We start from the raw sequence: 23,625 nt of genomic DNA, 5'->3' as shown, positions 1-23,625 counted from the left end.
CTGCCAGCAGCTATAGTATTCAGCCTCTTTTTTTGAACAATCCCAGAACAGAGATGCAGAACCTGGATTTTCAATCTGAGGTTAGAGCTGTATTTTAATGTGTCCTGCATTGTTCAGCAGCTAACTGGTGAAATGGGTGAGTAGCGTTTTGTTAGGTCGTTTTTCTTTTAAAACTCTGAGTGGACCAGCACTGTATTACACAGACGTATGTCGCCTGAGTAGGTAAGCTATGTCATCTCAATACTGACAACTTTGTTCAAGGAGAAGTGAAAGCTGATGCAGACAAGAGTTTACTTTGAAAAAAGTATAAAATGGGATAAATTCGTCATCAAAGTTGATGGCAAGAGAGGTGGAAGCAAGTTTAGAAGGAGGACAGAAAGACAACTTTTTGTTGAAGTTATCATGTTGTTGATCAGTTGATAAAATATTTTGAGAAATAAAGAAAAAAAAAATAGAGCTGATTTCAAGAAATATTTTGCAAGAATGTAGGATCCCCTCGCACTGTGCTGAAAGTCAGGATTGAATCAGGTACCTTAAGCTCTTCAGTCTAACGATCTCCCAACTGAGATATTTCAGCCAACAAGTCCCTGTGGCCTCCTGATGTATTATTAATAATTGTAGACGATACATACAGAACCTGGTCATTCTATTTTCGTTTATAGTTATGTGTTAAAGTGTCCAGTATCATTCAGCAGGTAACTTGGTCTGATGAGTGAATATCCTTTTTAGGGGACAAGGTAGGTAGAATTTTTTTTTCTAAACTCTGAATTGACTTATACTCTGAAACACAGACCTATATGGCCAGGGTGTACAAGCTATGTCATCTGACTACTGACAGTTTTGTATAAGGGGAATTGGAGGCTGATGCAGGCAAAGCTTTACTTTAAAATAAAGCAAGAAGTTTAAAATAAATGAGGCATAGTTGAATACAAGAGAGGTGGAAGCAAGTTTGAAAGGAAGACAGAAAGTAAATAATATGTTGAATTGATTGGAGTTAAATCAACGCTCTTCTTTATCAAAACCTTTTATCAATCTCATCAACAACACAAACAGCTTTTGTGACATGAAAAGCAGAAGTTGAAATTGTGCCGAAACCCGGGATTGAACCAGGGACCTTTAGATCTTCAGTCTAACGCTCTCCCAACTGAGCTATTTCAGCCTGCTGGTAGTTTGGGTCTTCATCCTTTCTTTTAAACTTCCCAAGAAAATAGATGCTCAACCTCATGCTAGAGCTATGTTTTAAGATGTCCTGTATCATTCATCAGTTAACGGGTGCAATAGGTAAATAGCATTTTTCGGATCCAGGTTAGGTAGCTTTTTTTTTTACTCTGAATGGACTAGCACCATATTACACAGAGGTATTTGGCCTGAGTAGGTAAGCTATGTCATCTGAATACTGAAATCTGTGTTCAAGGAGAAGTGGAAGCTGATGCAGACAAGAGTTTACTTTACAAAAAAGCATGAAATAGGAAACATTTGTAGTCGAAGCTGAATGCAAGAGAGGTGGAAGCAAATTTAGTAGGACAGAAAGACAATTCTATGTTGAATTGATCATGTTGTCGATCAGTTGATCAAATATTTTGATAAATAAAGAAAGAAAAACTTGAGCTGATACCAAGAAATACTTTGTGAGAAGCAAGAAACCTCTCAGACTTTTCCGAAACCCAGCATTGAACAAGGGACTTTTAGATTTTCAATCTAACACTCTCCCGACTGAGCTATTTCATCCAGCTGGCCATTTTGGCTTTCTGTTGTATTTTTGATAATTGTTAAAGATAAATGCAGACCCTGGTCATTCTATCTGCATGTGCAGTTATGTGTTAAATTGTCCAATATTATTCAGCAGCTAAATTGGTCTGATGGGTGAATTTCCTTTTTAGGAGCCAAGTTAGTTAGAAGATGTTTGTAAACTATGAATGGACTTATACTCAGACACACAGACCTATATGGCGAGGGTAGGCAAACTAGGTTATCTGACTACTAACAGTTTTGTATAAGGGGAACTCGAGGCTGATGCAGGCAAAGCTTTACTTTCAATTAAAGGAAGAATTGGCAAATAAAGCAGGTAAAGTTGAATACAAGAGAGGTGGAAGCAAGTTTGACAGAAAGACAGAATGTAAAAAATATGTTGAAATGGTTGTCTTATCGATCAGCTTGATAAAAGGTTTTGATCATTATAAACAACGTCAATATGAGTTGACTCCAAATAGCATTTGTGGCATGCAAAGCAGAAGTTCAAAATGTGCCTAAACCCGGGATTGAACCAGGGACCTTTAGATCTTCAGTCTACTGCTCTCCCAACTGAGCTATTTCATACAGCTGGCAATTTTGGCTTTCTGTTGTATTTTTTATAATTGTTAAAGATAAATGCAGAACCTGGTCACTCTATCTGCATGTGCAGTTATGTGTTAAATTGTCCAGTATTATTCAGTAGCTAAATTGGTCTGATGGGTGAATTTCCTTTTTAGGAGCCAAGTTAGTTAGATGATGTTTGTAAACTATGAATGGACTTATACTCAGAAACACAGACCTATATGGCGAGGGTCGGCAAGCTAGGTCATCTGACTACTAACAGTTTTGTATAAGGGGAACTCGAGGCTGATGCAGGCAAAGCTTTACTTTCAATTAAAGGAAGAATTGGGAAATAAAGGAGGCAAAGTTGAATACAAGAGAGGTGGAAGCAAGTTTGAAAGAAAGACAGAAAGTAAATAATATGTTGAATTAATTGTATTGTCGATTATCTTGATAAAAGGTTTTGATCATTATAAACAAAGTCAATATGAGTTGACTCAAAATAGTCTTTGTGGCATGCAAAGCAGAAGTTCAAAATGTGCCGAAACCCGGGATCTTTAGATCTTCAGTCTAACGCTCTCCCAACTGAGCTATTTCGGCCTGCCAGCAGCTATAGTATTCAGCCTCTTTTTTTGAACAATCCCAGAACAGAGATGCAGAACCTGGATTTTCAATCTGAGGTTAGAGCTGTGTTTTAATGTGTCCTGCATTGTTCAGCAGCTAACTGGTGAAATGGGTGAGTAGCGTTTTTGGGATAAATGTTAGGTCGTTTTTCTTTTAAAACTCTGAGTGGACCAGCACTGTATTACACAGACGTATGTCGCCTGAGTAGGTAAGCTATGTCATCTCAATACTGACAACTTTGTTCAAGGAGAAGTGAAAGCTGATGCAGACAAGAGTTTACTTTGAAAAAAGTATGAAATGGGATAAATTCGTCATCAAAGCTAATGGCAAGAGAGGTGGAAGCAAGTTTAGAAGGAGGACAGAAAGACAACTTTTTGTTGAAGTTATCATGTTGTTGATCAGTTGATAAAATATTTTGAGAAATAAAGTAAAAAAAACCAGAGCTGATTTCAAGAAATATTTTGCAAGAATGTAGGATCCCCTCGCACTGTGCTGAAAGTCAGGATTGAATCAGGTACCTTAAGCTCTTCAGTCTAACGATCTCCCAACTGAGATATTTCAGCCAACAAGTCCCTGTGGCCTCCTGATGTATTATTAATAATTGTAGACGATACATACAGAACCTGGTCATTCTATTTTCGTTTATAGTTATGTGTTAAAGTGTCCAGTATCATTCAGCAGGTAACTTGGTCTGATGTGTGAATATCCTTTTTAGGGGACAAGGTAGGTAGAATTTTTTTTCTAAACTCTGAATTGACTTATACTCTGAAACACAGACCTATATGGCCAGGGTGTACAAGCTATGTCATCTGACTACTGACAGTTTTGTATAAGGGGAATTGGAGGCTGATGCAGGCAAAGCTTTACTTTAAAATAAAGCAAGAAGTTTCAAATAAATGAGGCATAGTTGAATACAAGAGAGGTGGAAGCAACTTTGAAAGGAAGACAGAAAGTAAATAATATGTTGAATTGATTGTGTTGTTGATCAGATTGATAAAAGGTTTTGATAAAGAAGAGCGTTGATTTAACTCCAAACAGCTTTTGTGACATGAAAAGCAGAAGTTGAAATTGTGCCAAAACCCAGGATTGAACCAGGGACCTTTAGATCTTCAGTCTAACGCTCTCCCAACTGAGCTATTTCGGCCTGCTGGTAGTTTGGGTCTTCATCCTTTCTTTTAAACTTCACAAGAAAATAGATGCTCAACCTCATGCTAGAGCTATGTTTTAAGATGTCCTGTATCATTCATCAGTTAACGGGTGCAATAGGTAAATAGCATTTTTCGGATCCAGGTTAGGTAGCTTTTTTTTTTACTCTGAATGGACTAGCACCATATTACACAGAGGTATTTGGCCTGAGTAGGTAAGCTATGTCATCTGAATACTGAATTCTGTGTTCAAGGAGAAGTGGAAGCTGATGCAGACAAGAGTTTACTTTACAAAAAAGCATGAAATAGGAAACATTTGTAGTCGAAGCTGAATGCAAGAGAGGTGGAAGCAAATTTAGAAGGAGGACAGAAAGACAATTCTATGTTGAATTGATCATGTTGTCGATCAGTTGATCAAATATTTTGATAAATAAAGAATGAAAAACTTGAGCTGATACCAAGAAATATTTTGTGAGAAGCAAGAAACCTCTCAGACTTTTCCGAAACCCAGCATTGAACAAGGGACTTTTAGATTTTCAATCTAACACTCGCCCAACTGAGCTATTTCATCCAGCTGGCCATTTTGGCTTTCTGTTGTATTTTTGATAATTGTTAAAGATAAATGCAGACCCTGGTCATTCTATCTGCATGTGCAGTTATGTGTTAAATTGTCCAATATTATTCAGCAGCTAAATTGGTCTGATGGGTGAATTTCCTTTTTAGGAGCCAAGTTAGTTAGAAGATGTTTGTAAACTATGAATGGACTTATACTCAGACACACAGACCTATATGGCGAGGGTAGGCAAACTAGGTCATCTGACTACTAACAGTTTTGTATAAGGGGAACTCGAGGCTGATGCAGGCAAAGCTTTACTTTCAATTAAAGGAAGAATTGGCAAATAAAGCAGGTAAAGTTGAATACAAGAGAGGTGGAAGCAAGTTTGACAGAAAGACAGAATGTAAAAAATATGTTGAAATGGTTGTCTTATCGATCAGCTTGATAAAAGGTTTTGATCATTATAAACAACGTCAATATGAGTTGACTCCAAATAGCATTTGTGGCATGCAAAGCAGAAGTTCAAAATGTGCCTAAACCCGGGATTGAACCAGGGACCTTTAGATCTTCAGTCTACTGCTCTCCCAACTGAGCTATTTCATCCAGCTGGCAATTTTGGCTTTCTGTTGTATTTTTTATAATTGTTAAAGATAAATGCAGAACCTGGTCACTCTATCTGCATGTGCAGTTATGTGTTAAATTGTCCAGTATTATTCAGTAGCTAAATTGGTCTGATGGGTGAATTTCCTTTTTAGGAGCCAAGTTAGTTAGATGATGTTTGTAAACTATGAATGGACTTATACTCAGAAACACAGACCTATATGGCGAGGGTCGGCAAGCTAGGTCATCTGACTACTAACAGTTTTGTATAAGGGGAACTCGAGGCTGATGCAGGCAAAGCTTTACTTTCAATTAAAGGAAGAATTGGGAAATAAAGGAGGCAAAGTTGAATACAAGAGAGGTGGAAGCAAGTTTGAAAGAAAGACAGAAAGTAAATAATATGTTGAATTAATTGTATTGTCGATTATCTTGATAAAAGGTTTTGATCATTATAAACAAAGTCAATATGAGTTGACTCAAAATAGTCTTTGTGGCATGCAAAGCAGAAGTTCAAAATGTGCCGAAACCCGGGATCTTTAGATCTTCAGTCTAACGCTCTCCCAACTGAGCTATTTCGGCCTGCCAGCAGCTATAGTATTCAGCCTCTTTTTTTGAACAATCCCAGAACAGAGATGCAGAACCTGGATTTTCAATCTGAGGTTAGAGCTGTGTTTTAATGTGTCCTGCATTGTTCAGCAGCTAACTGGTGAAATGGGTGAGTAGCGTTTTTGGGATAAATGTTAGGTCGTTTTTCTTTTAAAACTCTGAGTGGACCAGCACTGTATTACACAGACGTATGTCGCCTGAGTAGGTAAGCTATGTCATCTCAATACTGACAACTTTGTTCAAGGAGAAGTGAAAGCTGATGCAGACAAGAGTTTACTTTGAAAAAAGTATGAAATGGGATAAATTCGTCATCAAAGCTGATGGCAAGAGAGGTGGAAGCAAGTTTAGAAGGAGGACAGAAAGACAACTTTTTGTTGAAGTTATCATGTTGTTGATCAGTTGATAAAATATTTTGAGAAATAAAGTAAAAAAAACCAGAGCTGATTTCAAGAAATATTTTGCAAGAATGTAGGATCCCCTCGCACTGTGCTGAAAGTCAGGATTGAATCAGGTACCTTAAGCTCTTCAGTCTAACGATCTCCCAACTGAGATATTTCAGCCAACAAGTCCCTGTGGCCTCCTGATGTATTATTAATAATTGTAGACGATACATACAGAACCTGGTCATTCTATTTTCGTTTATAGTTATGTGTTAAAGTGTCCAGTATCATTCAGCAGGTAACTTGGTCTGATGTGTGAATATCCTTTTTAGGGGACAAGGTAGGTAGAATTTTTTTTCTAAACTCTGAATTTACTTATACTCTGAAACACAGACCTATATGGCCAGGGTGTACAAGCTATGTCATCTGACTACTGACAGTTTTGTATAAGGGGAATTGGAGGCTGATGCAGGCAAAGCTTTACTTTAAAATAAAGCAAGAAGTTGCAAATAAATGAGGCATAGTTGAATACAAGAGAGGTGGAAGCAAGTTTGAAAGGAAGACAGAAAGTAAATAATATGTTGAATTGATTGTGTTGTTGATCAGATTGATGAAAGGTTTTGATAAAGAAGAGCTTTGATTTAACTCCAAACAGCTTTTGTGACATGAAAAGCAGAAGTTGAAATTGTGCCGAAACCCAGGATTGAACCAGGGACCTTTAAATCTTCACTCTAACGCTCTCCCAACTGAGCTATTTCAGCCTGCTGGTAGTTTGGGTCTTCATCCTTTCTTTTAAACTTCCCAAGAAAATAGATGCTCATCCTCATGCTAGAGCTATGTTTTAAGATGTCCTGTATCATTCATCAGTTAACGGGTGCAATAGGTAAATAGCATTTTTCGGATCCAGGTTAGGTAGCTTTTTTTTTTACTCTGAATGGACTAGCACCATATTACACAGAGGTATTTGGCCTGAGTAGGTAAGCTATGTCATCTGAATACTGAAATCTGTGTTCAAGGAGAAGTGGAAGCTGATGCAGACAAGAGTTTACTTTACAAAAAAGCATGAAATAGGAAACATTTGTAGTCGAAGCTGAATGCAAGAGAGGTGGAAGCAAATTTAGAAGGAGGACAGAAAGACAATTCTATGTTGAATTGATCATGTTGTCGATCAGTTGATCAAATATTTTGATAAATAAAGAAAGAAAAACTTGAGCTGATACCAAGTAATATTTTGTGAGAAGCAAGAACCCTCTCAGACTTTTCCGAAACCCAGCATTGAACAAGGGACTTTTAGATTTTCAATCTAACACTCTCCCAACTGAGCTATTTCATCCAGCTGGCCATTTTGGCTTTCTGTTGTATTTTTGATAATTGTTAAAGATAAATGCAGACCCTGGTCATTCTATCTGCATGTGCAGTTATGTGTTAAATTGTCCAATATTATTCAGCAGCTAAATTGGTCTGATGGGTGAATTTCCTTTTTAGGAGCCAAGTTAGTTAGAAGATGTTTGTAAACTATGAATGGACTTATACTCAGACACACAGACCTATATGGCGAGGGTAGGCAAACTAGGTCATCTGACTACTAACAGTTTTGTATAAGGGGAACTCGAGGCTGATGCAGGCAAAGCTTTACTTTCAATTAAAGGAAGAATTGGCAAATAAAGCAGGTAAAGTTGAATACAAGAGAGGTGGAAGCAAGTTTGACAGAAAGACAGAATGTAAAAAATATGTTGAAATGGTTGTCTTATCGATCAGCTTGATAAAAGGTTTTGATCATTATAAACAACGTCAATATGAGTTGACTCCAAATAGCATTTGTGGCATGCAAAGCAGAAGTTCAAAATGTGCCTAAACCCGGGATTGAACCAGGGACCTTTAGATCTTCAGTATACTGCTCTCCCAACTGAGCTATTTCATCCAGCTGTCATTTTTGGCTTTCTGTTGTATTTTTTATAATTGTTAAAGATAAATGCAGAACCTGGTCACTCTATCTGCATGTGCAGTTATGTGTTAAATTGTCCAGTGTTATTCAGTAGCTAAATTGGTCTGATGGGTGAATTTCCTTTTTAGGAGCCAAGTTAGTTAGATGATGTTTGTAAACTATGAATGGACTTATACTCAGAAACACAGACCTATATGGCGAGGGTCGGCAAGCTAGGTCATCTGACTACTAACAGTTTTGTATAAGGGGAACTGGAGGGTGATGCAGGCAAAGCTTTACTTTCAATTAAAGGAAGAATTGGGAAATAAAGCAGGTAAAGTTGAATACAAGAGAGGTGGAAGCAAGTTTGACAGAAAGACAGAATGTAAAAAATATGTTGAAATGGTTGTCTTTTCGATCAGCTTGATAAAAGGTTTTGATCATTATAAACAACGTCAATATGAGTTGACTCCAAATAGCATTTGTGGCATGCAAAGCAGAAGTTCAAAATGTGCCTAAACCCGGGATTGAACCAGGGACCTTTAGATCTTCAGTCTACTGTTCTCCCAACTGAGCTATTTCATCCAGCTGGCAATTTTGGCTTTCTGTTGTATTTTTTATAATTGTTAAAGATAAATGCAGAACCTGGTCACTCTATCTGCATGTGCAGTTATGTGTTAAATTGTCCAGTATTATTCAGTAGCTAAATTGGTCTGATGGGTGAATTTCCTTTTTAGGAGCCAAGTTAGTTAGATGATGTTTGTAAACTATGAATGGACTTATACTCAGAAACACAGACCTATATGGCGAGGGTCGGCAAGCTAGGTCATCTGACTACTAACAGTTTTGTATAAGGGGAACTGGAGGCTGATGCAGGCAAAGCTTTACTTTCAATTAAAGGAAGAATTGGGAAATAAAGGAGGCAAAGTTGAATACAAGAGAGGTGGAAGCAAGTTTGAAAGAAAGACAGAAAGTAAATAATATGTTGAATTAATTGTATTGTCGATTATCTTGATAAAAGGTTTTGATCATTTTAAACAAAGTCAATATGAGTTGACTCAAAATAGTCTTTGTGGCATGCAAAGCAGAAGTTCAAAATGTGCCGAAACCCGGGATCGAACCAGGGACCTTTAGATCTTCAGTCTAACACTCTCCCAACTGAGCTATTTCGGCCTGCCAGCAGCTATAGTATTCAGCCTCTTTTTTTGAACAATCCCAGAACAGAGATGCAGAACCTGGATTTTCAATCTGAGGTTAGAGCTGTGTTTTAATGTGTCCTGCATTGTTCAGCAGCTAACTGGTGAAATGGGTGAGTAGCGTTTTTGGGATAAATGTTAGGTCGTTTTTCTTTTAAAACTCTGAGTGGACCAGCACTGTATTACACAGACGTATGTCGCCTGAGTAGGTAAGCTATGTCATCTCAATACTGACAACTTTGTTCAAGGAGAAGTGAAAGCTGATGCAGACAAGAGTTTACTTTGAAAAAAGTATAAAATGGGATAAATTCGTCATCAAAGTTGATGGCAAGAGAGGTGGAAGCAAGTTTAGAAGGAGGACAGAAAGACAACTTTTTGTTGAAGTTATCGTGTTGTTGATCAGTTGATAAAATATTTTGAGAAATAAAGAAAAAAAAAATAGAGCTGATTTCAAGAAATATTTTGCAAGAATGTAGGATCCCCTCGCACTGTGCTGAAAGTCAGGATTGAATCAGGTACCTTAAGCTCTTCAGTCTAACGATCTCCCAACTGAGATATTTCAGCCAACAAGTCCCTGTGGCCTCCTGATGTATTATTAATAATTGTAGACGATACATACATAACCTGGTCATTCTATTTTCGTTTATAGTTATGTGTTAAAGTGTCCAGTATCATTCAGCAGGTAACTTGGTCTGATGAGTGAATATCCTTTTTAGGGGACAAGGTAGGTAGAATTTTTTTTTCTAAACTCTAAATTGACTTATACTCTGAAACACAGACCTATATGGCCAGGGTGTACAAGCTATGTCATCTGACTACTGACAGTTTTGTATAAGGGGAATTGGAGGCTGATGCAGGCAAAGCTTTACTTTAAAATAAAGCAAGAAGTTGCAAATAAATGAGGCATAGTTGAATACAAGAGAGGTGGAAGCAAGTTTGAAAGGAAGACAGAAAGTAAATAATATGTTGAATTGATTGTGTTGTTGATCAGATTGATAAAAGGTTTTGATAAAGAAGAGTGTTGATTTAACTCCAAACAGCTTTTGTGACATGAAAAGCAGAAGTTGAAATTGTGCCGAAACCCAGGATTGAACCAGGGACCTTTAGATTTTCAGTCTAACGCTCTCCCAACTGAGCTATTTCAGCCTGCTGGTAGTTTGGGTCTTCATCCTTTCTTTTAAACTTCCCAAGAAAATAGATGCTCAACCTCATGCTAGAGCTAGGTTTTAAGATGTCCTGTATCATTCATCAGTTAACGGGTGCAATAGGTAAATAGCATTTTTCGGATCCAGGTTAGGTAGCTTTTTTTTTTACTCTGAATGGACTAGCACCATATTACACAGAGGTATTTGGCCTGAGTAGGTAAGCTATGTCATCTGAATACTGAAATCTGTGTTCAAGGAGAAGTGGAAGCTGATGCAGACAAGAGTTTACTTTACAAAAAAGCATGAAATAGGAAACATTTGTAGTCGAAGCTGAATGCAAGAGAGGTGGAAGCAAATTTAGAAGGAGGACAGAAAGACAATTCTATGTTGAATTGATCATGTTGTCGATCAGTTGATCAAATATTTTGATAAATAAAGAAAGAAAAACTTGAGCTGATACCAAGAAATATTTTGTGAGAAGCAAGAAACCTCTCAGACTTTTCCGAAACCCAGCATTGAACAAGGGACTTTTAGATTTTCAATCTAACACTCTCCCGACTGAGCTATTTCATCCAGCTGGCAATTTTGGCTTTCTGTTGTATTTTTGATAATTGTTAAAGATAAATGCAGACCCTGGTCATTCTATCTGCATGTGCAGTTATGTGTTAAATTGTCCAATATTATTCAGCAGCTAAATTGGTCTGATGGGTGAATTTCCTTTTTAGGAGCCAAGTTAGTTAGAAGATGTTTGTAAACTATGAATGGACTTATACTCAGACACACAGACCTATATGGCGAGGGTAGGCAAACTAGGTCATCTGACTACTAACAGTTTTGTATAAGGGGAACTCGAGGCTGATGCAGGCAAAGCTTTACTTTCAATTAAAGGAAGAATTGGCAAATAAAGCAGGTAAAGTTGAATACAAGAGAGGTGGAAGCAAGTTTGACAGAAAGACAGAATGTAAAAAATATGTTGAAATGGTTGTCTTATCGATCAGCTTGATAAAAGGTTTTGATCATTATAAACAACGTCAATATGAGTTGACTCCAAATAGCATTTGTGGCATGCAAAGCAGAAGTTCAAAATGTGCCTAAACCCGGGATTGAACCAGGGACCTTTAGATCTTCAGTCTACTGCTCTCCCAACTGAGCTATTTCATCCAGCTGGCAATTTTGGCTTTCTGTTGTATTTTTTATAATTGTTAAAGAAAAATGCAGAACCTGGTCACTCTATCTGCATGTGCAGTTATGTGTTAAATTGTCCAGTATTATTCAGTAGCTAAATTGGTCTGATGGGTGAATTTCCTTTTTAGGAGCCAAGTTAGTTAGATGATGTTTGTAAACTATGAATGGACTTATACTCAGAAACACAGACCTATATGGCGAGGGTCGGCAAGCTAGGTCATCTGACTACTAACAGTTTTGTATAAGGGGAACTGGAGGCTGATGCAGGCAAAGCTTTACTTTCAATTAAAGGAAGAATTGGGAAATAAAGGAGGCAAAGTTGAATACAAGAGAGGTGGAAGCAAGTTTGAAAGAAAGACAGAAAGTAAATAATATGTTGAATTAATTGTATTGTCGATTATCTTGATAAAAGGTTTTGATCATTATAAACAAAGTCAATATGAGTTGACTCAAAATAGTCTTTGTGGCATGCAAAGCAGAAGTTCAAAATAAGCCAAAACCCGGGATCGAACCAGGGACCTTTAGATCTTCAGTCTAACGCTCTCCCAACTGAGCTATTTCGGCTTGCCAGCAGCTATAGTATTCAGCCTCTTTTTTTGAACAATCCCAGAACAGAGATGCAGAACCTGGATTTTCAATCTGAGGTTAGAGCTGTGTTTTAATGTGTCCTGCATTGTTCAGCAGCTAACTGGTGAAATGGGTGAGTAGCGTTTTTGGGATAAATGTTAGGTCGTTTTTCTTTTAAAACTCTCAGTGGACCAGCACTGTATTACACAGACGTATGTCGCCTGAGTAGGTAAGCTATGTCATCTCAATACTGACAACTTTGTTCAAGGAGAAGTGAAAGCTGATGCAGACAAGAGTTTACTTTGAAAAAAGTATAAAATGGGATAAATTCGTCATCAAAGCTGATGGCAAGAGAGGTGGAAGCAAGTTTAGAAGGAGGACAGAAAGACAACTTTTTGTTGAAGTTATCATGTTGTTGATCAGTTGATAAAATATTTTGAGAAATAAAGAAAAAAACTAGAGCTGATTTCAAGAAATATTTTGCAAGAATGTAGGATCCCCTCGCACTGTGCTGAAAGTCAGGATTGAATCAGGTACCTTAAGCTCTTCAGTCTAACGATCTCCCAACTGAGATATTTCAGCCAACAAGTCCCTGTGGCCTCCTGATGTATTATTAATAATTGTAGACGATACATACAGAACCTGGTCATTCTATTTTCGTTTATAGTTATGTGTTAAAGTGTCCAGTATCATTCAGCAGGTAACTTGGTCTGATGAGTGAATATCCTTTTTAGGGGACAATGTAGGTAGAATTTTGTTTTCTAAACTCTGAATTGACTTATACTCTGAAACACAGACCTATATGGCCAGGGTGTACAAGCTATGTCATCTGACTACTGACAGTTTTGTATAAGGGGAATTGGAGGCTGATGCAGGCAAAGCTTTACTTTAAAATAAAGCAAGAAGTTTCAAATAAATGAGGCATAGTTGAATACAAGAGAGGTGGAAGCAAGTTTGAAAAGAAGACAGAAAGTAAATAATATGTTGAATTGATTGTGTTGTTGATCAGATTGATAAAAGGTTTTGATAAAGAAGAGCGTTGATTTAACTCCAAACAGCTTTTGTGACATGAAAAGCAGAAGTTGAAATTGTGCCGAAACCCGGGATTGAACCAGGGACCTTTAGATCTTCAGTCTAACGCTCTCCCAACTGAGCTATTTCGGCCTGCTGGTAGTTTGGGTCTTCATCCTTTCTTTTAAACTTCCCAAGAAAATAGATGCTCAACCTCATGCTAGAGCTATGTTTTAAGATGTCCTGTATCATTCATCAGTTAACGGGTGCAATAGGTAAATAGCATTTTTCGGATCCAGGTTAGGTAGCTTTTTTTTTTACTCTGAATGGACTAGCACCATATTACACAGAGGTTTTTGGCCTGAGTAGGTAAGCTATGTCATCTGAATACTGAAATCTGTGTTCAAGGAGAAGTGGAAGCTGATGCAGACAAGAGTTTACTTTACAAAAAAGCATGAAATAGGAAACATTTGTAGTCGAAGCTGAATGCAAGAGAGGTGGAAGCAAATTTAGAAGGAGGACAGAAAGACAATTCTATGTTGAATTGATCATGTTGTCGATCAGTTGATCAAATATTTTGATAAATAAAGAAAGAAAAACTTGAGCTGATACCAAGAAATATTTTGCGAGAAGCAAGAAACCTCTCAGACTTTTCCGAAACCCAGCATTGAACAAGGGACTTTTAGATTTTCAATCTAACACTCTCCCAACTGAGCTATTTCATCCAGCTGGCCATTTTGGCTTTCTGTTGTATTTTTGATAATTGTTAAAGATAAATGCAGACCCTGGTCATTCTATCTGCATGTGCAGTTATGTGTTAAATTGTCCAATGTTATTCAGCAGCTAAATTGGTCTGATGGGTGAATTTCCTTTTTAGGAGCCAAGTTAGTTAGAAGATGTTTGTAAACTATGAATGGACTTATACTCAGACACACAGACCTATGTGGCGAGGGTAGGCAAACTAGGTCATCTGACTACTAACAGTTTTGTATAAGGGGAACTCGAGGCTGATGCAGGCAAAGCTTTACTTTCAATTAAAGGAATAATTGGCAAATAAAGCAGGTAAAGTTGAATACAAGAGAGGTGGAAGCAAGTTTGACAGAAAGACAGAATGTAAAAAATATGTTGAAATGGTTGTCTTTTCGATCAGCTTGATAAAAGGTTTTGATCATTATAAACAACGTCAATATGAGTTGACTCCAAATAGCATTTGTGGCATGCAAAGCAGAAGTTCAAAATGTGCCTAAACCCGGGATTGAACCAGGGACCTTTAGATCTTCAGTCTACTGCTCTCCCAACTGAGCTATTTCATCCAGCTGGCAATTTTGGCTTTCTGTTGTATTTTTTATAATTGTTAAAGATAAATGCAGAACCTGGTCACTCTATCTGCATGTGCAGTTATGTGTTAAATTGTCCAGTATTATTCAGTAGCTAAATTGGTCTGATGGGTGAATTTCCTTTTTAGGAGCCAAGTTAGTTAGATGATGTTTGTAAACTATGAATGGACTTATACTCAGAAACACAGACCTATATGGCGAGGGTCGGCAAGCTAGGTCATCTGACTACTAACAGTTTTGTATAAGGGGAACTCGAGGCTGATGCAGGCAAAGCTTTACTTTCAATTAAAGGAAGAATTGGGAAATAAAGGAGGCAAAGTTGAATACAAGAGAGGTGGAAGCAAGTTTGAAAGAAAGACAGAAAGTAAATAATATGTTGAATTAATTGTATTGTCGATTATCTTGATAAAAGGTTTTGATCATTATAAACAAAGTCAATATGAGTTGACTCAAAATAGTCTTTGTGGCATGCAAAGCAGAAGTTCAAAATGTGCCGAAACCCGGGATCTTTAGATCTTCAGTCTAACGCTCTCCCAACTGAGCTATTTCGGCCTGCCAGCAGCTATAGTATTCAGCCTCTTTTTTTGAACAATCCCAGAACAGAGATGCAGAACCTGGATTTTCAATCTGAGGTTAGAGCTGTGTTTTAATGTGTCCTGCATTGTTCAGCAGCTAACTGGTGAAATGGGTGAGTAGCGTTTTTGGGATAAATGTTAGGTCGTTTTTCTTTTAAAACTCTGAGTGGACCAGCACTGTATTACACAGACGTATGTCGCCTGAGTAGGTAAGCTATGTCATCTCAATACTGACAACTTTGTTCAAGGAGAAGTGAAAGCTGATGCAGACAAGAGTTTACTTTGAAAAAAGTATGAAATGGGATAAATTCGTCATCAAAGCTGATGGCAAGAGAGGTGGAAGCAAGTTTAGAAGGAGGACAGAAAGACAACTTTTTGTTGAAGTTATCATGTTGTTGATCAGTTGATAAAATATTTTGAGAAATAAAGTAGAAAAAAACAGAGCTGATTTCAAGAAATATTTTGCAAGAATGTAGGATCCCCTCGCACTGTGCTGAAAGTCAGGATTGAATCAGGTACCTTAAGCTCTTCAGTCTAACGATCTCCCAACTGAGATATTTCAGCCAACAAGTCCCTGTGGCCTCCTGATGTATTATTAATAATTGTAGACGATACATACAGAACCTGGTCATTCTATTTTCGTTTATAGTTATGTGTTAAAGTGTCCAGTATCATTCAGCAGGTAACTTGGTCTGATGTGTGAATATCCTTTTTAGGGGACAAGGTAGGTAGAATTTTTTTTCTAAACTCTGAATTGACTTATACTCTGAAACACAGACCTATATGGCCAGGGTGTACACGCTATGTCATCTGACTACTGACAGTTTTGTATAAGGGGAATTGGAGGCTGATGCAGGCAAAGCTTTACTTTAAAATAAAGCAAGAAGTTGCAAATAAATGAGGCATAGTTGAATACAAGAGAGGTGGAAGCAAGTTTGAAAGGAAGACAGAAAGTAAATAATATGTTGAATTGATTGTGTTGTTGATCAGATTGATGAAAGGTTTTGATAAAGAAGAGCTTTGATTTAACTCCAAACAGCTTTTGTGACATGAAAAGCAGAAGTTGAAATTGTGCCGAAACCCGGGATTGAACCAGGGACCTTTAGATCTTCACTCTAACGCTCTCCCAACTGAGCTATTTCAGCCTGCTGGTAGTTTGGGTCTTCATCCTTTCTTTTAAACTTCCCAAGAAAATAGATGCTCATCCTCATGCTAGAGCTATGTTTTAAGATGTCCTGTATCATTCATCAGTTAACGGGTGCAATAGGTAAATAGCATTTTTCGGATCCAGGTTAGGTAGCTTTTTTTTTTACTCTGAATGGACTAGCACCATATTACACAGAGGTATTTGGCCTGAGTAGGTAAGCTATGTCATCTGAATACTGAAATCTGTGTTCAAGGAGAAGTGGAAGCTGATGCAGACAAGAGTTTACTTTACAAAAAAGCATAAAATAGGAAACATTTGTAGTCGAAGCTGAATGCAAGAGAGGTGGAAGCAAATTTAGTAGGAGGACAGAAAGACAATTCTATGTTGAATTGATCATGTTGTCGATCAGTTGATCAAATATTTTGATAAATAAAGAAAGAAAAACTTGAGCTGATACCAAGAAATACTTTGTGAGAAGCAAGAAACCTCTCAGACTTTTCCGAAACCCAGCATTGAACAAGGGACTTTTAGATTTTCAATCTAACACTCTCCCGACTGAGCTATTTCATCCAGCTGGCCATTTTGGCTTTCTGTTCTATTTTTGATAATTGTTAAAGATAAATGCAGACCCTGGTCATTCTATCTGCATGTGCAGTTATGTGTTAAATTGTCCAATATTATTCAGCAGCTAAATTGGTCTGATGGGTGAATTTCCTTTTTAGGAGCCAAGTTAGTTAGAAGATGTTTGTAAACTATGAATGGACTTATACTCAGACACACAGACCTATATGGCGAGGGTAGGCAAACTAGGTCATCTGACTACTAACAGTTTTGTATAAGGGGAACTCGAGGCTGATGCAGGCAAAGCTTTACTTTCAATTAAAGGAAGAATTGGCAAATAAAGCAGGTAAAGTTGAATACAAGAGAGGTGGAAGCAAGTTTGACAGAAAGACAGAATGTAAAAAATATGTTGAAATGGTTGTCTTATCGATCAGCTTGATAAAAGGTTTTGATCATTATAAACAACGTCAATATGAGTTGACTCCAAATAGCATTTGTGGCATGCAAAGCAGAAGTTCAAAATGTGCCTAAACCCGGGATTGAACCAGGGACCTTTAGATCTTCAGTCTACTGCTCTCCCAACTGAGCTATTTCATCCAGCTGGCAATTTTGGCTTTCTGTTGTATTTTTTATAATTGTTAAAGATAAATGCAGAACCTGGTCACTCTATCTGCATGTGCAGTTATGTGTTAAATTGTCCAGTATTATTCAGTAGCTAAATTGGTCTGATGGGTGAATTTCCTTTTTAGGAGCCAAGTTAGTTAGATGATGTTTGTAAACTATGAATGGACTTATACTCAGAAACACAGACCTATATAGCGAGGGTCGGCAAGCTAGGTCCTCTGACTACTAACAGTTTTGTATAAGGGGAACTGGAGGCTGATGCAGGCAAAGCTTTACTTTCAATTAAAGGAAGAATTGGGAAATAAAGGAGGCAAAGTTGAATACAAGAGAGGTGGAAGCAAGTTTGAAAGAAAGACAGAAAGTAAATAATATGTTGAATTAATTGTGTTGTCGATTATCTTGATAAAAGGTTTTGATCATTATAAACAAAGTCAATATGAGTTGACTCAAAATAGTCTTTGTGGCATGCAAAGCAGAAGTTCAAAATGTGCCGAAACCCGGGATCGAACCAGGGAACTTTAGATCTTCAGTCTAACACTCTCCCAACTGAGCTATTTCGGCCTGCCAGCAGCTATAGTATTCAGCCTCTTTTTTTGAACAATCCCAGAACAGAGATGCAGAACCTGGATTTTCAATCTGAGGTTAGAGCTGTGTTTTAATGTGTCCTGCATTGTTCAGCAGCTACGTGGTGAAATGGGTGAGTAGCGTTTTTGGGATAAATGTTAGGTCGTTTTTCTTTTAAAACTCTGAGTGGACCAGCACTGTTTTACACAGACGTATGTCGCCTGAGTAGGTAAGCTATGTCATCTCAATACTGACAACTTTGTTCAAGGAGAAGTGAAAGCTGATGCAGACAAGAGTTTACTTTGAAAAAAGTATGAAATGGGATAAATTCGTCATCAAAGCTGATGGCAAGAGAGGTGGAAGCAAGTTTAGAAGGAGGACAGAAAGACAACTTTTTGTTGAAGTTATCATGTTGTTGATCAGTTGATAAAATATTTTGAGAAATAAAGTAAAAAAAACCAGAGCTGATTTCAAGAAATATTTTGCAAGAATGTAGGATCCCCTCGCACTGTGCTGAAAGTCAGGATTGAATCAGGTACCTTAAGCTCTTCAGTCTAACGATCTCCCAACTGAGATATTTCAGCCAACAAGTCCCTGTGGCCTCCTGATGTATTATTAATAATTGTAGACGATACATACAGAACCTGGTCATTCTATTTTCGTTTATAGTTATGTGTTAAAGTGTCCAGTATCATTCAGCAGGTAACTTGGTCTGATGTGTGAATATCCTTTTTAGGGGACAAGGTAGGTAGAATTTTTTTTCTAAACTCTGAATTGACTTATACTCTGAAACACAGACCTATATGGCCAGGGTGTACAAGCTATGTCATCTGACTACTGACAGTTTTGTATAAGGGGAATTGGAGGCTGATGCAGGCAAAGCTTTACTTTAAAATAAAGCAAGAAGTTGCAAATAAATGAGGCATAGTTGAATACAAGAGAGGTGGAAGCAAGTTTGAAAGGAAGACAGAAAGTAAATAATATGTTGAATTGATTGTGTTGTTGATCAGATTGATGAAAGGTTTTGATAAAGAAGAGCTTTGATTTAACTCCAAACAGCTTTTGTGACATGAAAAGCAGAAGTTGAAATTGTGCCGAAACCCGGGATTGAACCAGGGACCTTTAGATCTTCACTCTAACGCTCTCCCAACTGAGCTATTTCAGCCTGCTGGTAGTTTGGGTCTTCATCCTTTCTTTTAAACTTCCCAAGAAAATAGATGCTCATCCTCATGCTAGAGCTATGTTTTAAGATGTCCTGTATCATTCATCAGTTAACGGGTGCAATAGGTAAATAGCATTTTTCGGATCCAGGTTAGGTAGCTTTTTTTTTTACTCTGAATGGACTAGCACCATATTACACAGAGGTATTTGGCCTGAGTAGGTAAGCTATGTCATCTGAATACTGAAATCTGTGTTCAAGGAGAAGTGGAAGCTGATGCAGACAAGAGTTTACTTTACAAAAAAGCATAAAATAGGAAACATTTGTAGTCGAAGCTGAATGCAAGAGAGGTGGAAGCAAATTTAGTAGGAGGACAGAAAGACAATTCTATGTTGAATTGATCATGTTGTCGATCAGTTGATCAAATATTTTGATAAATAAAGAAAGAAAAACTTGAGCTGATACCAAGAAATACTTTGTGAGAAGCAAGAAACCTCTCAGACTTTTCCGAAACCCAGCATTGAACAAGGGACTTTTAGATTTTCAATCTAACACTCTCCCGACTGAGCTATTTCATCCAGCTGGCCATTTTGGCTTTCTGTTGTATTTTTGATAATTGTTAAAGATAAATGCAGACCCTGGTCATTCTATCTGCATGTGCAGTTATGTGTTAAATTGTCCAATATTATTCAGCAGCTAAATTGGTCTGATGGGTGAATTTCCTTTTTAGGAGCCAAGTTAGTTAGAAGATGTTTGTAAACTATGAATGGACTTATACTCAGACACACAGACCTATATGGCGAGGGTAGGCAAACTAGGTCATCTGACTACTAACAGTTTTGTATAAGGGGAACTCGAGGCTGATGCAGGCAAAGCTTTACTTTCAATTAAAGGAAGAATTGGCAAATAAAGCAGGTAAAGTTGAATACAAGAGAGGTGGAAGCAAGTTTGACAGAAAGACAGAATGTAAAAAATATGTTGAAATGGTTGTCTTATCGATCAGCTTGATAAAAGGTTTTAATCATTATAAACAACGTCAATATGAGTTGACTCCAAATAGCATTTGTGGCATGCAAAGCAGAAGTTCAAAATGTGCCTAAACCCGGGATTGAACCAGGGACCTTTAGATCTTCAGTCTACTGCTCTCCCAACTGAGCTATTTCATCCAGCTGGCAATTTTGGCTTTCTGTTGTTTTTTTTATAATTGTTAAAGATAAATGCAGAACCTGGTCACTCTATCTGCATGTGCAGTTATGTGTTAAATTGTCCAGTATTATTCAGTAGCTAAATTGGTCTGATGGGTGAATTTCCTTTTTAGGAGCCAAGTTAGTTAGATGATGTTTGTAAACTATGAATGGACTTATACTCAGAAACACAGACCTATATGGCGAGGGTCGGCAAGCTAGGTCATCTGACTACTAACAGTTTTGTATAAGGGGAACTGGAGGCTGATGCAGGCAAAGCTTTACTTTCAATTAAAGGAAGAATTGGGAAATAAAGGAGGCAAAGTTGAATACAAGAGAGGTGGAAGCAAGTTTGAAAGAAAGACAGAAAGTAAATAATATGTTGAATTAATTGTGTTGTCGATTATCTTGATAAAAGGTTTTGATCATTATAAACAAAGTCAATATGAGTTGACTCAAAATAGTCTTTGTGGCATGCAAAGCAGAAGTTCAAAATGTGCCGAAACCCGGGATCGAACCAGGGACCTTTAGATCTTCAGTCTAACACTCTCCCAACTGAGCTATTTCGGCCTGCCAGCAGCTATAGTATTCAGCCTCTTTTTTTGAACAATCCCAGAACAGAGATGCAGAACCTGGATTTTCAATCTGAGGTTAGAGCTGTGTTTTAATGTGTCCTGCATTGTTCAGCAGCTAACTGGTGAAATGGGTGAGTAGCGTTTTTGGGATAAATGTTAGGTCGTTTTTCTTTTAAAACTCTAAGTGGACCAGCACTGTATTACACAGACGTATGTCGCCTGAGTAGGTAAGCTATGTCATCTCAATACTGACAACTTTGTTCAAGGAGAAGTGAAAGCTGATGCAGACAAGAGTTTACTTTGAAAAAAGTATAAAATGGGATAAATTCGTCATCAAAGCTGATGGCAAGAGAGGTGGAAGCAAGTTTAGAAGGAGGACAGAAAGACAACTTTTTGTTGAAGTTATCATGTTGTTGATCAGTTGATAAAATATTTTGAGAAATAAAGAAAAAAAAACTAGAGCTGATTTCAAGAAATATTTTGCAAGAATGTAGGATCCCCTCGCACTGTGCTGAAAGTCAGGATTGAATCAGGTACCTTAAGCTCTTCAGTCTAACGATCTCCCAACTGAGATATTTCAGCCAACAAGTCCCTGTGGCCTCCTGATGTATTATTAATAATTGTAGACGATACATACAGAACCTGGTCATTCTATTTTCGTTTATAGTTATGTGTTAAAGTGTCCAGTATCATTCAGCAGGTAACTTGGTCTGATGAGTGAATATCCTTTTTAGGGGACAATGTAGGTAGAATTTTTTTTTCTAAACTCTGAATTGACTTATACTCTGAAACACAGACCTATATGGCCAGGGTGTACAAGCTATGTCATCTGACTACTGACAGTTTTGTATAAGGGGAATTGGAGGCTGATGCAGGCAAAGCTTTACTTTAAAATAAAGCAAGAAGTTTCAAATAAATGAGGCATAGTTGAATACAAGAGAGGTGGAAGCAACTTTGAAAGGAAGACAGAAAGTAAATAATATGTTGAATTGATTGTGTTGTTGATCAGATTGATAAAAGGTTTTGATAAAGAAGAGCGTTGATTTAACTCCAAACAGCTTTTGTGACATGAAAAGCAGAAGTTGAAATTGTGCCAAAACCCAGGATTGAACCAGGGACCTTTAGATCTTCAGTCTAACGCTCTCCCAACTGAGCTATTTCGGCCTGCTGGTAGTTTGGGTCTTCATCCTTTCTTTTAAACTTCCCAAGAAAATAGATGCTCAACCTCATGCTAGAGCTATGTTTTAAGATGTCCTGTATCATTCATCAGTTAACGGGTGCAATAGGTAAATAGCATTTTTCGGATCCAGGTTAGGTAGCTTTTTTTTTTACTCTGAATGGACTAGCACCATATTACACAGAGGTATTTGGCCTGAGTAGGTAAGCTATGTCATCTGAATACTGAAATCTGTGTTCAAGGAGAAGTGGAAGCTGATGCAGACAAGAGTTTACTTTACAAAAAAGCATGAAATAGGAAACATTTGTAGTCGAAGGTGAATGCAAGAGAGGTGGAAGCAAATTTAGAAGGAGGACAGAAAGACAATTCTATGTTGAATTGATCATGTTGTCGATCAGTTGATCAAATATTTTGATAAATAAAGAAAGAAAAACTTGAGCTGATACCAAGAAATATTTCGTGAGAAGCAAGAACCCTCTCAGACTTTTCCGAAACCCAGCATTGAACAAGGGACTTTTAGATTTTCAATCTAACACTCTCCCAACTGAGCTATTTCATCCAGCTGGCCATTTTGGCTTTCTGTTGTATTTTTGATAATTGTTAAAGATAAATGCAGACCCTGGTCATTCTATCTGCATGTGCAGTTATGTGTTAAATTGTCCAATATTATTCAGCAGCTAAATTGGTCTGATGGGTGAATTTCCTTTTTAGGAGCCAAGTTAGTTAGAAGATGTTTGTAAACTATGAATGGGCTTATACTCAGACACACAGACCTATATGGCGAGGGTAGGCAAACTAGGTCATCTGACTACTAACCGTTTTGTATAAGGGGAACTCGAGGCTGATGCAGGCAAAGCTTTACTTTCAATTAAAGGAAGAATTGGCAAATAAAGCAGGTAAAGTTGAATACAAGAGAGGTGGAAGCAAGTTTGACAGAAAGACAGAATGTAAAAAATATGCTGAAATGGTTGTCTTATCGATCAGCTTGATAAAAGGTTTTGATCATTATAAACAACGTCAATATGAGTTGACTCCAAATAGCATTTGTGGCATGCAAAGCAGAAGTTCAAAATGTGCCTAAACCCGGGATAGAACCAGGGACCTTTAGATCTTCAGTCTACTGCTCTCCCAACTGAGCTATTTCATCCAGCTGTCAATTTTGGCTTTCTGTTGTATTTTTTATAATTGTTAAAGATAAATGCAGAACCTGGTCACTCTATCTGCATGTGCAGTTATGTGTTAAATTGTCCAGTATTATTCAGTAGCTAAATTGGTCTGATGGGTGAATTTCCTTTTTAGGAGCCAAGTTAGTTAGATGATGTTTGTAAACTATGAATGGACTTATACTCAGAAACACAGACCTATATGGCGAGGGTCGGCAAGCTAGGTCATCTGACTACTAACAGTTTTGTATAAGGGGAACTGGAGGCTGATGCAGGCAAAGCTTTACTTTCAATTAAAGGAAGAATTGGGAAATAAAGCAGGTAAAGT

At 37.6% G+C, this 23,625-nt stretch overlaps 4 non-coding genes across 4 annotated transcripts; all 4 read right to left on the bottom strand.

Moving 5' to 3' along the window:
• Positions 1-9,227: 9,227 nt before the first annotated feature.
• TRNAF-GAA (transfer RNA phenylalanine (anticodon GAA)) lies at positions 9,228-9,300 on the bottom strand. Its single transcript has one exon. It is a non-coding gene; the product is annotated as a tRNA-Phe (tRNA).
• Positions 9,301-12,144: 2,844 nt separating this feature from the next.
• On the bottom strand, positions 12,145-12,217 carry TRNAF-GAA (transfer RNA phenylalanine (anticodon GAA)). The gene has a single exon. It is a non-coding gene; the product is annotated as a tRNA-Phe (tRNA).
• A 1,094-nt stretch (positions 12,218-13,311) lies between these two features.
• On the bottom strand, positions 13,312-13,384 carry TRNAF-GAA (transfer RNA phenylalanine (anticodon GAA)). The gene has a single exon. It is a non-coding gene; the product is annotated as a tRNA-Phe (tRNA).
• Positions 13,385-20,879: 7,495 nt separating this feature from the next.
• Positions 20,880-20,952, bottom strand: TRNAF-GAA (transfer RNA phenylalanine (anticodon GAA)). The gene has a single exon. It is a non-coding gene; the product is annotated as a tRNA-Phe (tRNA).
• Positions 20,953-23,625: the final 2,673 nt, after the last annotated feature.

Source organism: Triturus cristatus, chromosome 8 (assembly GCF_964204655.1).
Source record: "Triturus cristatus chromosome 8, aTriCri1.1, whole genome shotgun sequence".
Taxonomy (NCBI): domain Eukaryota; kingdom Metazoa; phylum Chordata; class Amphibia; order Caudata; family Salamandridae; genus Triturus; species Triturus cristatus.
Note: the sequence above shows the minus strand (reverse complement) of the source record. Positions and strands in the feature narration are given on the sequence as shown.